Source organism: Phalangium opilio, unplaced genomic scaffold, assembly GCF_054372755.1.
Source record: "Phalangium opilio isolate 3A_F unplaced genomic scaffold, DU_Popi_V2 ptg000217l_1, whole genome shotgun sequence".
Taxonomy (NCBI): Eukaryota; Metazoa; Arthropoda; class Arachnida; order Opiliones; family Phalangiidae; genus Phalangium; species Phalangium opilio.
In genome coordinates this window covers 6,766,967-6,779,737 of record NW_028324218.1, presented here as the reverse complement: position 1 = coordinate 6,779,737, position 12,771 = coordinate 6,766,967, and the positions used below count along the sequence as shown (strand labels likewise).

Below are 12,771 nucleotides of genomic sequence, written 5' to 3'. Positions count from 1 at the left end.
TGACGTCAATATTGGTAGTCTGAACTGTATGTCCTGAGCTGACGACTTCCAAAATGGAAGCCAAAACCGACGTAAGAAATAGATGGGTATGACGTCACTAGAAAGTTCGTAGCAGCAGACTATTATAGAAGTTGACAAATCGTCTGCTAGATATCGGGTTAATACGGAACATTGATAGGACGGTATGGGGACAGTGATAGGACTTCAAAGGTTGCCAGCCCAGTATAGCCCCTTTGTCGTCTTTGAAGTCCACATACCGGATGATGAAAGAAAGGTGGTCAAACATCAAACACTATTTGACCTCTGACATTTTAAAAGGCTCTATAATTCCTTTAGTAAAATCATAAGTTTATAAGATATGTTCCTACCATAAGTTTGTCACTGGGTACAAACTGTAGCTTGTAATTTTGAAGTGAGTGATGTAGGTCATAGATTCGAGTGGTAAAGCGAGGTAGGCCTGGTGAGTCGCAAAGGCTTAGTACAAAATAAGGAAGACGGACTGCAAAATTAACCGAGTGTAGTCAATTCTCGCTTGTCGTTCTTGAACTATCTTGAGTTGTAAGTCTCTAGCATTACGAAGCATAGATAGCGTCATACTTATGGAACATATCTTATAAACCAAATTAGCCTTTCCTTTGTAATTAAATTTATTCTTTTAATACCTTATCCAAAACCTTTTTGCCAACCATCCCAAATCTATTATAAGAGAATAATTCAAAAGATGACCATTTGACCTTTATTAACCCCCCTGGACACGCGCCAAGTCCTACAGACTTAGAGCTATCTCTAGGTCTTTAGTGTCTTTCATAACAGTGCTGACAATAGCAAAGATATTCTAGAATTATTCTCGCAAGGCGATAGCCCTAGCTGTTTCAACCCTAGCCTTTTGAAGAGTTAATATAAAGCAAAGGCAGTGCTTCCTCTTAGAATGTATTAAGCTCTATGAAGGAATAACATCCGATGCCATTAATATATTCTACTTTAGCCGGCCGGCGAAATTTGGCGTGCTAGGCACGTTCCAATTTTAGTGTCTTTTGAATGAATTCCGTTATCAGAGAGAGAGAAAGAGAGAGAGAGTCCTGGGTTACGACGAAGACTTTGCAGAATTAATTTTAACAAATGATCACGTGAGTATCTTAATATACAGGGTGTTTTTGATAAGTCTCCCATAAATTAAGCAGTCGAAAATGTAACTTCTATCCTAATCAAGAAGCGCTATCTAATTTATTAGGGAGAAGGTGCTGAAAATTCGCACCGCATTTCCAGCTTTATCTCCAGTCCAAAGTAACGTAGGTCCGGAATTAATCCCCCCTCTAAATTACAACCAGCATCTCATTGGTACTTGAAAACACACGTTAGCGCGACGCGAATGACGAAAATTTCAGTCATTTTACGACTGAGGAGAGGAGGCGAAATAGCCCGGCCTCCTTTTACGTCCCCCCCTTGTATTTTGAAAGGGGGACTGGGACTATGGCGCGCGAATACTTAGGCATCTTATAATTTCTCCCTATTAAACTAGATATTGCTTCTTATCTTAATAAAACTAAATTAGAAATCAATCATTGTCCAAATCAGTTTCTTAATTAAATTTAAATGGTCATCCGTAAAATACTCTGGATGTGTCAAACAAAATGTCATAGATAGAAGTTACATACATTTTTGACTCTAAATTAATTTCCCAAAGAACATTACATCCCCCTTAATTTATAGCAGACTTATCAGAAACACCCTGTATCTTTGCTGTATCTATAGGTATAAAAGCCTAATGGTTTCGTAAATTTAGAATTGTATAACTCTCATGAAGTCCGGCATGTCTCTTTTAAATCCAGTATCGATTTTACATTAAATATAGGTTAGTTTATATGATGTTGAATTTGAAGATGGAATTCGTGTATGTACATACTTAATTTAGTGTTGTTTTATTAATGTATTTAGTGGCAGAGTCTGAGTTACTAATGCAATGTGTTTCTAATAAGTCTGTCATAAATTAAGGGGGATGTTCTTTGGGAAATCAATTTTGAGCCGAAAAAGTTTTATATTTCTATCTATGACATTTTGTTTGCCACAAGGGACACTGTTTTCAAGTTAAGATTGGATTGGAGTATTTTACGTATAACCCCTTAAATTTAATTAAGAAACTGATTAAGACAATGATTGTTAACTAATTTAATTAAGGGGTCATCCCTAAAACACTCAAATCATAACTCAAAAATCGCTTCTCTTAGGGCAAAATTCCATGGAACATTTTCCACTCAAAATCGATTTCCCAAAGAACATCCTCCTAAATTATCAGAAACATCCTGTATAGTATTTAACAATGAAAAATTCTACAATATTACTGACCTGTTTTTGAATAGCATTGCATAGAGATGTGAGTATGTAATTTACCAAATACCGCGTAAATTACAGATTTACATCTTACCGTAATTTTGGAATGGTAATTTACCAGTAAATTACAAAATTACCGCGGTAATAAGCCTGTTAAAACATAAAATACCATAAATTACAGTAATTTTTGTAATTTCAAAATTTTAATCCGTAATTTACCCGGTAAATTACCATTTTTAAAAATTACGGTAATTTCACATCTCTAGCACTGCATAAGAAGCATTGATAATATTTCAACTTACATTTTATTAAATTAAATCTTCTATATATGAATTAAATTATTTTGTTTATTCCGGGAATATCATTTTGAAATTTGCATAACTGAATGAATTTCCGTACAAGTTATTATTATACCAACACTATAAATGACTTCATTTCACCCAAACCCGAATTCAATTTCGAAGCCAACAAATTATTAATTTCACTTGGTACCATTCTAATCTAAAGCACAAACAATATCAAACACAAGCAAGCTCTCACACACCATTTAACAATAAAACCCACAACAACAGAAAAAAAAACTCCAAAATTTCTCCCAAACCAACCCGAAATAACGGTCAGTATCACCAACAACAAAAGACAAAAAAAAAACCCTAAAATAAAAAGGAAAATAAAACCAAGGGCGACCCAGGGACCGTACACTAGAAATACTCACACAGCACACACAGTGGAATATAGTACCGTCACAGTGTCGGGTCAGTAGCGGAGAAATACACCATCCATAAATCGATGGCAACACTACAGAAAGCCCAAAGGCAGAGAACAGCTAGGGCACTGGCAGAGAACCAAGATATTGGAATGCTTCCACTGAGCTTACAGTCAAAAACAAAAACCGTTTTGGTCTTCTTTTCGTCAACTATATGGTCCCCTTTTCGGCGGAAACGAGAATGATTTTCACTTAGTTCAATCCACAGAGGCTAATTAGATGTCACATATTTTGACAGTGTCTATCATTGGCTGATTTTAACATTTCACATTAATGGTTAACTAAGCCTAAACCACATTTTTCTAGCACGGTATACGGGTTAGAAACGCGAACCAGAGTGATGCTAAGACTCATCGACAATTTGGGAGTGGTTTTGAAGGGAACGGAGAGATCTCGGTCCTTTCGGGGCCACACAGAAAACCGGGGACCATTGATCCTTGGAGGCAGTTGCTATGGTGATGTACTGAGGGTAGAGTCCATTTCGGACGGTTGGGTTTAGTCTTAGGGTTGATGGGTAGACTGCATGCACTGCTTGCTTGCTCGCTTACTATGCAAGGAAGCGCTGTGTGTCGTGTTACGTCAATGTACAGAAGTACATAACGTAGGTGTTTGAGGTCAAATGAACGAACTTATGAGATGAATTATGAATTTGAATCGAGGGGTTAGTCACTTGAATAATCAGGTGTACAATGCCGCAGAAATCCGTTTCTTGAATTCTTAGAAAATCATCAGTAATCAAAATCATTTTTGTGGATAATCAAAGGTAATCAGAAATCTCCGATAATCACTGAAAATCACGTGAAATCTTCAGAAAATCAGAAATAATCACATGATTTACTAGTAATCTTTTGTAATCACCTCGGTAATCACACCTTTTGTGAAATAATCACACATAATCAACGGAAGAATTCAAAAATCCAAAATAAAAATCGTAATCAGTTGAAATAGAAATAATCACTGCATTCATCGAAATTTACGAAGAATCCAATGCTAATCACGGCATTCACCAAAAAGAATCACCTGAATTCATTGGAATTCAAACAGAAATCACAAGTAATCTGCCACAATAACGGGAAATCAGTGTAAAGATTATGTAAATCACGGAAAATAATCGTAATCACGGAAATCAAGGAAATCGTTCAGTAATCATCGGAAATAACATAAAAACTCAGAAATCAGTAATCAGGTGTAAAAGATTTTGGCGAATAAGCCACAAGAAGTCTAACTGACCTTCTGCTCTGTGAATTTCCTGTGAGATACATACATAGATTATGTGTCATGCGCAGAATATGCGAAAAAGGTCTATATAACGATGCCAACAACAGTAATTGTTTCTATGAAACTGACAAATAAATGTGTTAGCATCATTTGAAGGTAATTTCTAGTTAACTTGGTTTAAAATCTCTGTACTACAGATGAATGCACGTTAATTACATTAATGTTAAGCTAATTACACCGAAAATCTTGGAACTAACTGATCAAATCATTGCCTTGAAGGAATAGTTTTTGGAGTCACATGTGCAGTTAGAGAAACACAAAGCCCTAGCTAGCTAGCTGTGTGTAGGAAATCGATTTTTAAGTATACTTGACTAAAACGGGTCCGGTTGCCAGGATTTTCAATTAACTGAAGATTAAAGATGAAGATTGTGTGCGCCTGCATGCTGGAAAGTCCAGGGATTTTACGGCAAATGAGAAAATGAAGCCATTTGAAATTTAACCCTTTTCCAGATCACTTCATTCTTAATTGATAAATAATTGAACGAATATGATAAACTTATATACTAGTAATAAGTTCACGAAAACAAATTAGGCCTATTAAATTACACATTATCTCAAATAGAAATCCTAAGTAAATACTGGGTATTTCTCGCTTGTCGTTCTCCCTCGAACTAGCTCGAGCTGTAAGTGTCTAGCATTACGAAGTATAGGTAGTGTCAAACTTATGGAACATATCTTATAAACTTACGTTCTTACCCAGGCATGTCTATTTTTTTAGAGACTTATGTTTTGGGAGCCAATATAGCTGCCAGCTAGTGCTTCCAAGCAGGGATAGATTTAATTTTAGACGAAGGAATGGAGAACAGAGTAATCTGGGCACGCGTCAAAGTCCCGGACCCCCTTCCACGGGACGGGGGGGTATGAAAGAAGAGGCGGGTCATAGCGACAGAGGTAAAAAGGGATTACGTATTTTTCGCCATTGCCGGCAGCAACGTCATCAAAACGTAGTTTAAGTGAGCCAATAAGATAATTTAAACTTTCCGTTACGTGTTGGAGGGAGGGGCTCTATACTGGGCAATGAGTCGTACTGAAGTAGTTACTAACCGTTCTCTATACCTACTTCTAAAATTAAATCTATCTCTGGTAGAACTATACCACCAAACCACTTCTACAGAACACTTCCTCTGGCGCACTGATATCAACCAAACATACTGGGCTATGAGTTGGACTGAAGTAAATACTAACCGTTCTCCATTCCAACTTCTAAAATTAAATCTATCCCTGGTGCAAGTTTGTACAAGTCCTAATTTCACATGCTGTATGAGATCTTAATCTCAGAACAGAAATATATCCAGGGATCTTGAAGAAGAAACGTTGTTTCTTCTCTATATAATAAGCAATTAATTCTTTGAATTTGATTTATCAGTTTGAAAATCATTTAGCAAAATTATCGAACAACACTGCACTACTTCAAGGTACAAATTCAATTAAAACAATCTACTCTTCATAAGGTTCGATGGAACCGTTTCTGCCGATACCGATATGAACGCACCATCCCCCTTGCATGCAATCATTATATATTGACAATAGTCCCGATTTAATACGTTTGTGATGACCGGAGGGAGACGTAGTGTAGCACTAGGGTGTTCTGGTGCTTGGCTATTAAGCCCGGGGCATGAGAGAGGGTGCAAAATATAGTTCCGAACGTTTACCAATGATCCCAGTGTACATCAGAGCGTTAAAATGTATGCCTGATGCATAGAACAGTCATACCGTGATTCATACAAAATATATACCCTAAAACGGACTAGAAATGAGAACTTTCCCCTAGATTTCTGTCTGTATTATTATACGATATGCTTTAGATTATTGGTTCATGTCAAAGTAAAGTGCAGCGTGTAATATTTCTGTACTTAAGTTGGGCCACGTTTCTAGAATTTTTTGTCAAGACACAATTTATGCCAGACTTATCCGAAACACCCTGTATAAAAATTAGCCAATGGCCTGGCTTGTAAATTGCAATGGAGAGACATAGATCGAGCTGCGACTGTTATACACCAAGTAAATTTGTACTTCAGACGCTACCAACTATTTGGACTGTCGTTATCGTTACACGTTTGGAACAGTTGAAATGGAACGAACTAACAAACTTAGGAAGTTTTTCCAGCCGTTACGGGGGTGTAAATTTAGGTTGGGGGTGATGTGTGAATGAATGAGTTTCGATGTCCGTGGGTGCATGGGTGGGTGTCTGCATGACCCTGTCACTATATCCGATATACTATGTTACACTTTTTGTGTATCATAATCTGATTATTTGAAATTGCTTTTCTCCAGAGCTAATGTGTCAAATTTGACATTTAACAAATCGCCAAGTTCTTACGTACATATACTAATGTTCAGTAATGGACTCCATTTTCAAAAGGCGGGGGTATTGAATAAAGTCTGGTGTTTGACTACCTTGTTTTCTTCATAAGGTATATGCGTACAACAAAGACGTTAGATATGGCTTTCAAACAACGGGACTTTAGTTTAGGACTGATAACGTCTTTTTCCACTGTACATCAAGCAGACGATATAGTCTGCTACTACGAACTATGTCGTGACGTCACACCCTCCTTCCTACAGGGTTTTGGGCACCATATTGGAAGTCGTTACCTCGTGACGTCCCACCCTCCTATCTCTTGCCAGGATTTTGGCCACCATATTGGAAGTCGTTACCTCGTGACGTCCCACCCTCCTATCTCTTGCCAGGATTTTGGCCACCATATTGGAAGTCGTTACCTCGTGACGTCCCACCCTCCTATCTCTTGCCAGGATTTTGGCCACCATATTGGAAGTCGTTACCTCGTGACGTCCCACCCTCCTATCTCTTGCCAGGATTTTGGCCACCATTTTGGAAGTCGTTACTTCGTGACGTCACACCCTCCTATCTCTTCCCTGGATTTTGGCCACCATATTGGAAGTCGTTACTTCGTGACGTCACACCCTCCTATCTCTTCCCTGGATTTTGGCCACCATATTGGAAGTCGTTACTTCGTGACGTCACACCCTCCTATCTCTTCCCTGGATTTTGGCCACCATATTGGAAGTCGTTACTTCGTGACGTCACACCCTCCTATCTCTTCCCTGGATTTTGGCCACCATATTGGAAGTCGTCAGCTCCGGCCATACCAATTAGACTACCAATATTGACGTCACGTCTCCGCATATCTCCTCCCTTTTCAGTACCACTCTATACTGCAAAAAAATTCTTATGGAAACGGCATATAACATTATAAGAAACGTTTCAACAACAAGTGAAACAATGAACCATAGCTTCATTACGACCATAGTCCAATGAAAATCAAACTCGAAATAGCTATACTAATACCTTTATTATTATCGTAGATAATAACCTTAAAAAGAACATATTTTCCCGTAGAAAAATGTATATTTCTATGCTCAAGTCAATTCTATTCTACTTCTTTTAAGGTTGATTAATTCTAGTTTAAAGCAAAAATAATCCATGGTTTCAATTTGGCTAAAAATAAAAGCTAAAATCATAATGGTTTAATAATAAAAGTAGGCAAACACGTTGATGTAAAAATAAGAGTTATAATAAAACTAATGGGCTTGTTACGAAACTACTTTGTAGTAGTAAGGCTCGGCTATATATTTTGTTGTTATTGTTACAGAAATAAATATAAAGCTATAGAGAGGTTTAAATCGACCTGAAGCATGCACGGATTTAGATGTTTTTCGTTCACTAAAGGTGCACTGGCCAAGAATGTTTAGTTTGCGTGAGATGTTTCTATTAGCTAGATTGTATTTAAGCACCTACCAAAACGAAGCGTTAAGAATTCCCAGCACAGAAACCGTAGCTCACCACGCGATAATCATGCCGTTTGTTTGTTAGCAAACGTTTTTACTACCAAGAAGTGATATCTAGTTTATTAGGGAGAAGGTATAAGATGCCAAAGTATTCGCGCGCCATAGTCCCAGTCCCCCTTTCAAAATACAAGGGGGAACGTAAAAGGAGGCCCACCGGGCTATTTCGCCTCTCCTCAGTCGGAAAATATGAATGTAATTTTCGTCATTCGCGTCGCGCTGAAGTGAGTTTTAAAGAGCCAATGAGATGCTGGTTGTAGTTTAGAGGCGGGGATTAACTCCGGACCTACTAAACGTTTGGAATGGAGATAAAACTAGAAACGTGGCGAATTTATAACTTCTCCCTAATAAACTAGATATCACTTCTTGTTACTACCAAATAATGCTTAGATTTCGTTTTCTCAACCAACTTGTTGTTTGTCAAATCATTCGCCGACGTGACCCCTAGTAAGACATCGAAGTTAACAAGTAAAAACACCAAAAGTTGATGTATACATGTTGTTACAAAAAGAGTTGAGGATTGGACTAAAGTATCATGGTGGGTTCTATGGCCTGTTTAGAGTCGAAAATCACTTATGTCCTTTAGCCCTAAGAGATACCGTTTGCAAGTTAAGATTGAAACTGGAAGAGTTTTACGGCTGACCCCTTAAAATTAATATGATAAATTGAAAGTCAGTGCTAATTTAATTGAGGGCTCAGCATCCATAAAACAGTATCCCTTGATTCAAAATGTCACAAGAAATTACATTTTCTACTCAAAACTGATTTCCCAAAGAGCCATCATCATTTTTGTAACAGCTTGTATGTTATTGCAGTTTTAATTTCAAGAAGCGCATGCATGCACTGATGATGTATCAAGATGAAAGGTACCCCTCCCATGGTATCAATAACTTTCATCTGCGGAAAAAATGGCTCATCCTTTTTCTATAAAACTTTAAGAGAAGGGCATCGCTCACATTCTGTCAATATAATGTAATCTGCAGATCACAATTTTTTTTTCATACCATACTTCATAAGTTTATAAGATATGCTCCTTACATAAGTATGACACTCCCTTTACCTTGTTGTTCTAGCTCGAGCTAGTTCGAGCTAGAACAACAAGCAACTTAGAATTGAAGTCCTACACTCGGTGGTTAATTTTGCAGGACTTCCATCTAGGTCCTATTTAGTCTGTACTAAGCCATTGATAGCAGCGCCTCACCAGGCCTACCTCGCTTTACAGCTCGATCTAGTTCGAGGGAGAACGACAAGCGAGAATTGAAGTCCTACACTCGATGGTTAATTTTACGGGACTTCATCTAGGTCCTATTTAGTCTGTACTAAGCCTTTGACAGCAGCGCCTCACCAGCAGGCCTACCTCGCTTTACAGCTCGATCTAGTTCGAGGGAGAACGACAAGCGAGAATTGAAGTCCTACACTAGGTTAATTGCAGGACTTCCATCTAGGTCCTATTTAGTCTGTACTAAGCCTTTGATATGCAGCGCCTCAAAAGGCCTCCCTCGCTTTACCTCCTCGAATCTATGACCTACCTCACTCACTTCAAAATTACAAGCTCCAGTTTGTAACCAGTGATTAACAAAACTTATGGAACATATCTTATGAACTTGCTACTTCCTTTTCTTGGTGGTGGTGCAAGCACGAGCGAGCGACACGGTAGAGTTCCTTTTACAAAGCCGAGTCAGGGCCGGATCACGAGAGGGAGCCCTACTCGTAACAGTTTCCGAAACGAACCACGCCCCCCCTTAAAAGAAAATCGAATTCGGTAACCGCCCTTAAGAAGCTCGCCACCGTGAAATCAATCAAAAGAAGAAGAAGAAAAGTCTTCCCATCCCTTTTTTTGTTTAGCGTAATTCGAAGTCCAGTAACGGAACCAATTCATTGGCTTATTAGGACCACGTGACCGATAACAAGATGCCCAAAGACATGGTTAAAGGTTCGCAATGTTTGAATGGTATGTAAAACAGCAGATGGCGATATGAGCTTCTTATACAACTCTGAGATTGATACGACAAAGAAATGTCACAGGGCAGGCCGATAGAGCTGTCTTTCTAGCTGCCATTGTCATAAAATATGAAGGTTTACTGCATTTTTCAGCAAATAGGTTCAGGATAAACAAAATTGAACCCTGTTATATCCTAATAGTCTGCTAGAGGGCAGCATGGGATTTCGCCTACAATTAGATCTTCTACAGAGAGTCCTGCACAGATTTGGTGTACGAAGATACCAACTGTTAAATGCCCTTATGTCAAGGTGATTAGCGCAACCTAGCGTTAGATCAATAGCGGTAAAGAGCCATCTTGCGGTAAATCAACGTATTCTGTCAAACCAACCTTGGTCCAATGACACGCAAGTGCAAATCTACAGTCTATCTCACTGACATTCACCTAAAAACGTACTACCACCATAAAACCCGAATTAAAACCTTTCCACCCAGATGAACTCATCAGTGACGTACCCCAAAAACTCAACCTGTCATGGCGTCTGGGAAAAACGTCCGTTATATGTCTGTACAACTCCCGATTCTGATAGGAGTGAAGCTTACTGTTAACTTCAACGATATCAATCATAAAACAGTGTGTAAAACTTGGGGGAAAGAATATTACCTTCATTTACAACATCTGTCTTACTCCCTCCCCCCGTCCGGGTACAGAAATACAGTTCGTTAACCTTTTATTTGACCTCTTAAACGCTTACGCCTTCCTCAATAAGTACTGAACACCTTAAAGGGATACTTAATGACACGTCAAGCGCAACGAGTAGAGAGTGGGATAGTAAAAGGTATGTTGGGTTGAGTATGGATCTCGAGCAGAACGCCATGTCCAATTGACAGGATCTTTGCGCATGGCCCAGTTATCGATTTTTTTTGTGTCATCCCAGTGGTTCAAATTCACAGTGGTTTAGTTCTACCAGGGATAGATTTAATTTTAGAAGTAGAAATGGAGAAAAGTTAGTATTTACTTCAGTCCGACTCATAGCCCAGTATAGAGCACCTCCCTCCAACACGTAACGAAAAGTTTTAATTATCTTATTGGCTGCTCACTTAAACTACGTTTTGATGACGTTGCTGACAGGGACGGCGAAAAATACGTAATTCTTTTTACATCTGTCGATATGACCCGCCTCTTCTTTCATACCCCCGTCCCGTCCAGACTTAGAAATAGCACACGTCCACTGGTCCAAAACCAGTTTATTAATTGCTTGGACTAGTTTTTTAATTCAAAAAGTGGGGGTAACTGGTCCTCGGGACCAGTTTATTAATTGCTTGGACTAGTTTTTTAATTCAAAAAGTGGGGGTAACTGGTCCTCGGGACCAGTTTATTAATTGCAAATCTATAGGAGAACAAAGGCTGGGACCAGTCCTGCAACCAGTTTATTATTTAGGACACTAGGGGGGTCACTGGTCCCAAGGACTAGTTTAAAAATTATCCTTATTTCTAAGTCTGGTCCCGTCCCGTGGAAAGGGGTCCGGGACTTAGACGCGGGCCGTCATTACTTTGTTCAAGATTCCTACTGCTCAAATTAAATCTATCCCTGGTTCTGCTCAAGATTGAGACGAAGTTGAACCCTTAGCCATTAAGCCTGTAGAGAACGTCCTATTCTAGACCCGCAATAAAATAACATGAAAACTAAAAATACTTCTTTGAGAACATTTAAAAATCTCTTTAAGTATTTAATATAATCCTAGACGCGCACTTTGCGGTGTGCCCCCAAAACTTCTAAAAAGGTTTTTAAGGAAGGAAAACGTTAAAAGTTTTAGCGATCTTCCAGGGAAAGTCTTCGTGTAAGTCTCACGTCGACCACCCTAGTGCGTCAGCGTCATAGGCCAGTGACGCCCGCCTAGCTGTCAAATGCAGGCACGCTCAATATGATACGAGGGTCCCTATCCCCTACACATAAATACATATAGAATCGTTCGTTTTTTGATAGCTCACGTAATGTATTTCCGTTAAGTACAAATTCGTTTCGGTTTTCAGTTCAGAGAAATTTGATAAAATCCGATATAACGCATCGCTTTTGAAGGTTATTATTTCCAGGAAGGTGTTTTAACAGTATTACAGAAGTTGGTAACGTTTATCTTAGAAGTCTGACGACCCATGGGGTCTAAAGACTAGAGTAAAATATCTTACGCTCCCGTCGGTCACCTCGTTAATTTATTTTCCGTATTCAGACGAAAGAGCAGACGACTTAAAACTACTCGCGTATATTATATGGTGATTTTTGAACCATGACTTTTGAGTAATTAAAATAGCTGCTCATCCAAAAAGGACAAATACAGCCAAGAATCCTAAAACGTTTCATAGATCGTCAGCTGAAGAAGAGCTAACTTAATCATGCGTCAGCAACGCATTATCAAGTGAGCTATGGCTAAAGGCGCTAACGAGGTGGCGCCATCTCGACACTGCATGACGAAACTGAAGATTTTCAAACCAAACCCGCTAATAGGAAGATAGGAAGGCGATATTTATGCTCCCCTATTAAAGGTTTTTTTTTTTAAAAATTAATAATAATTGTCCTCAATTTAAATATAATTTTTGTTTTTTGAATGGATAGAACAGTCAAAACGCAAATATTTAACCACCAAATCAGAATTA

At 38.7% G+C, this 12,771-nt stretch overlaps 1 protein-coding gene across 3 annotated transcripts in view; it reads right to left on the bottom strand.

Moving 5' to 3' along the window:
- Prosap (SH3 and multiple ankyrin repeat domains prosap) overlaps nucleotides 1–12,771 on the bottom strand; it is a 188,815-nt gene that overhangs the window by 151,426 nt on the left and 24,618 nt on the right. Inside the window, exon 1 of one of the 3 annotated variants that reach the window (XM_089857220.1) lies at nucleotides 3,044–3,517. The exons of the other annotated variants lie outside the window; for them this stretch is intronic. The gene's annotated coding sequence lies outside the window, so the exon portion shown is untranslated. Of the gene's footprint in view, nucleotides 1–3,043; nucleotides 3,518–12,771 lie in introns of those variants that run through there. 3 annotated transcript variants of the gene reach the window in all.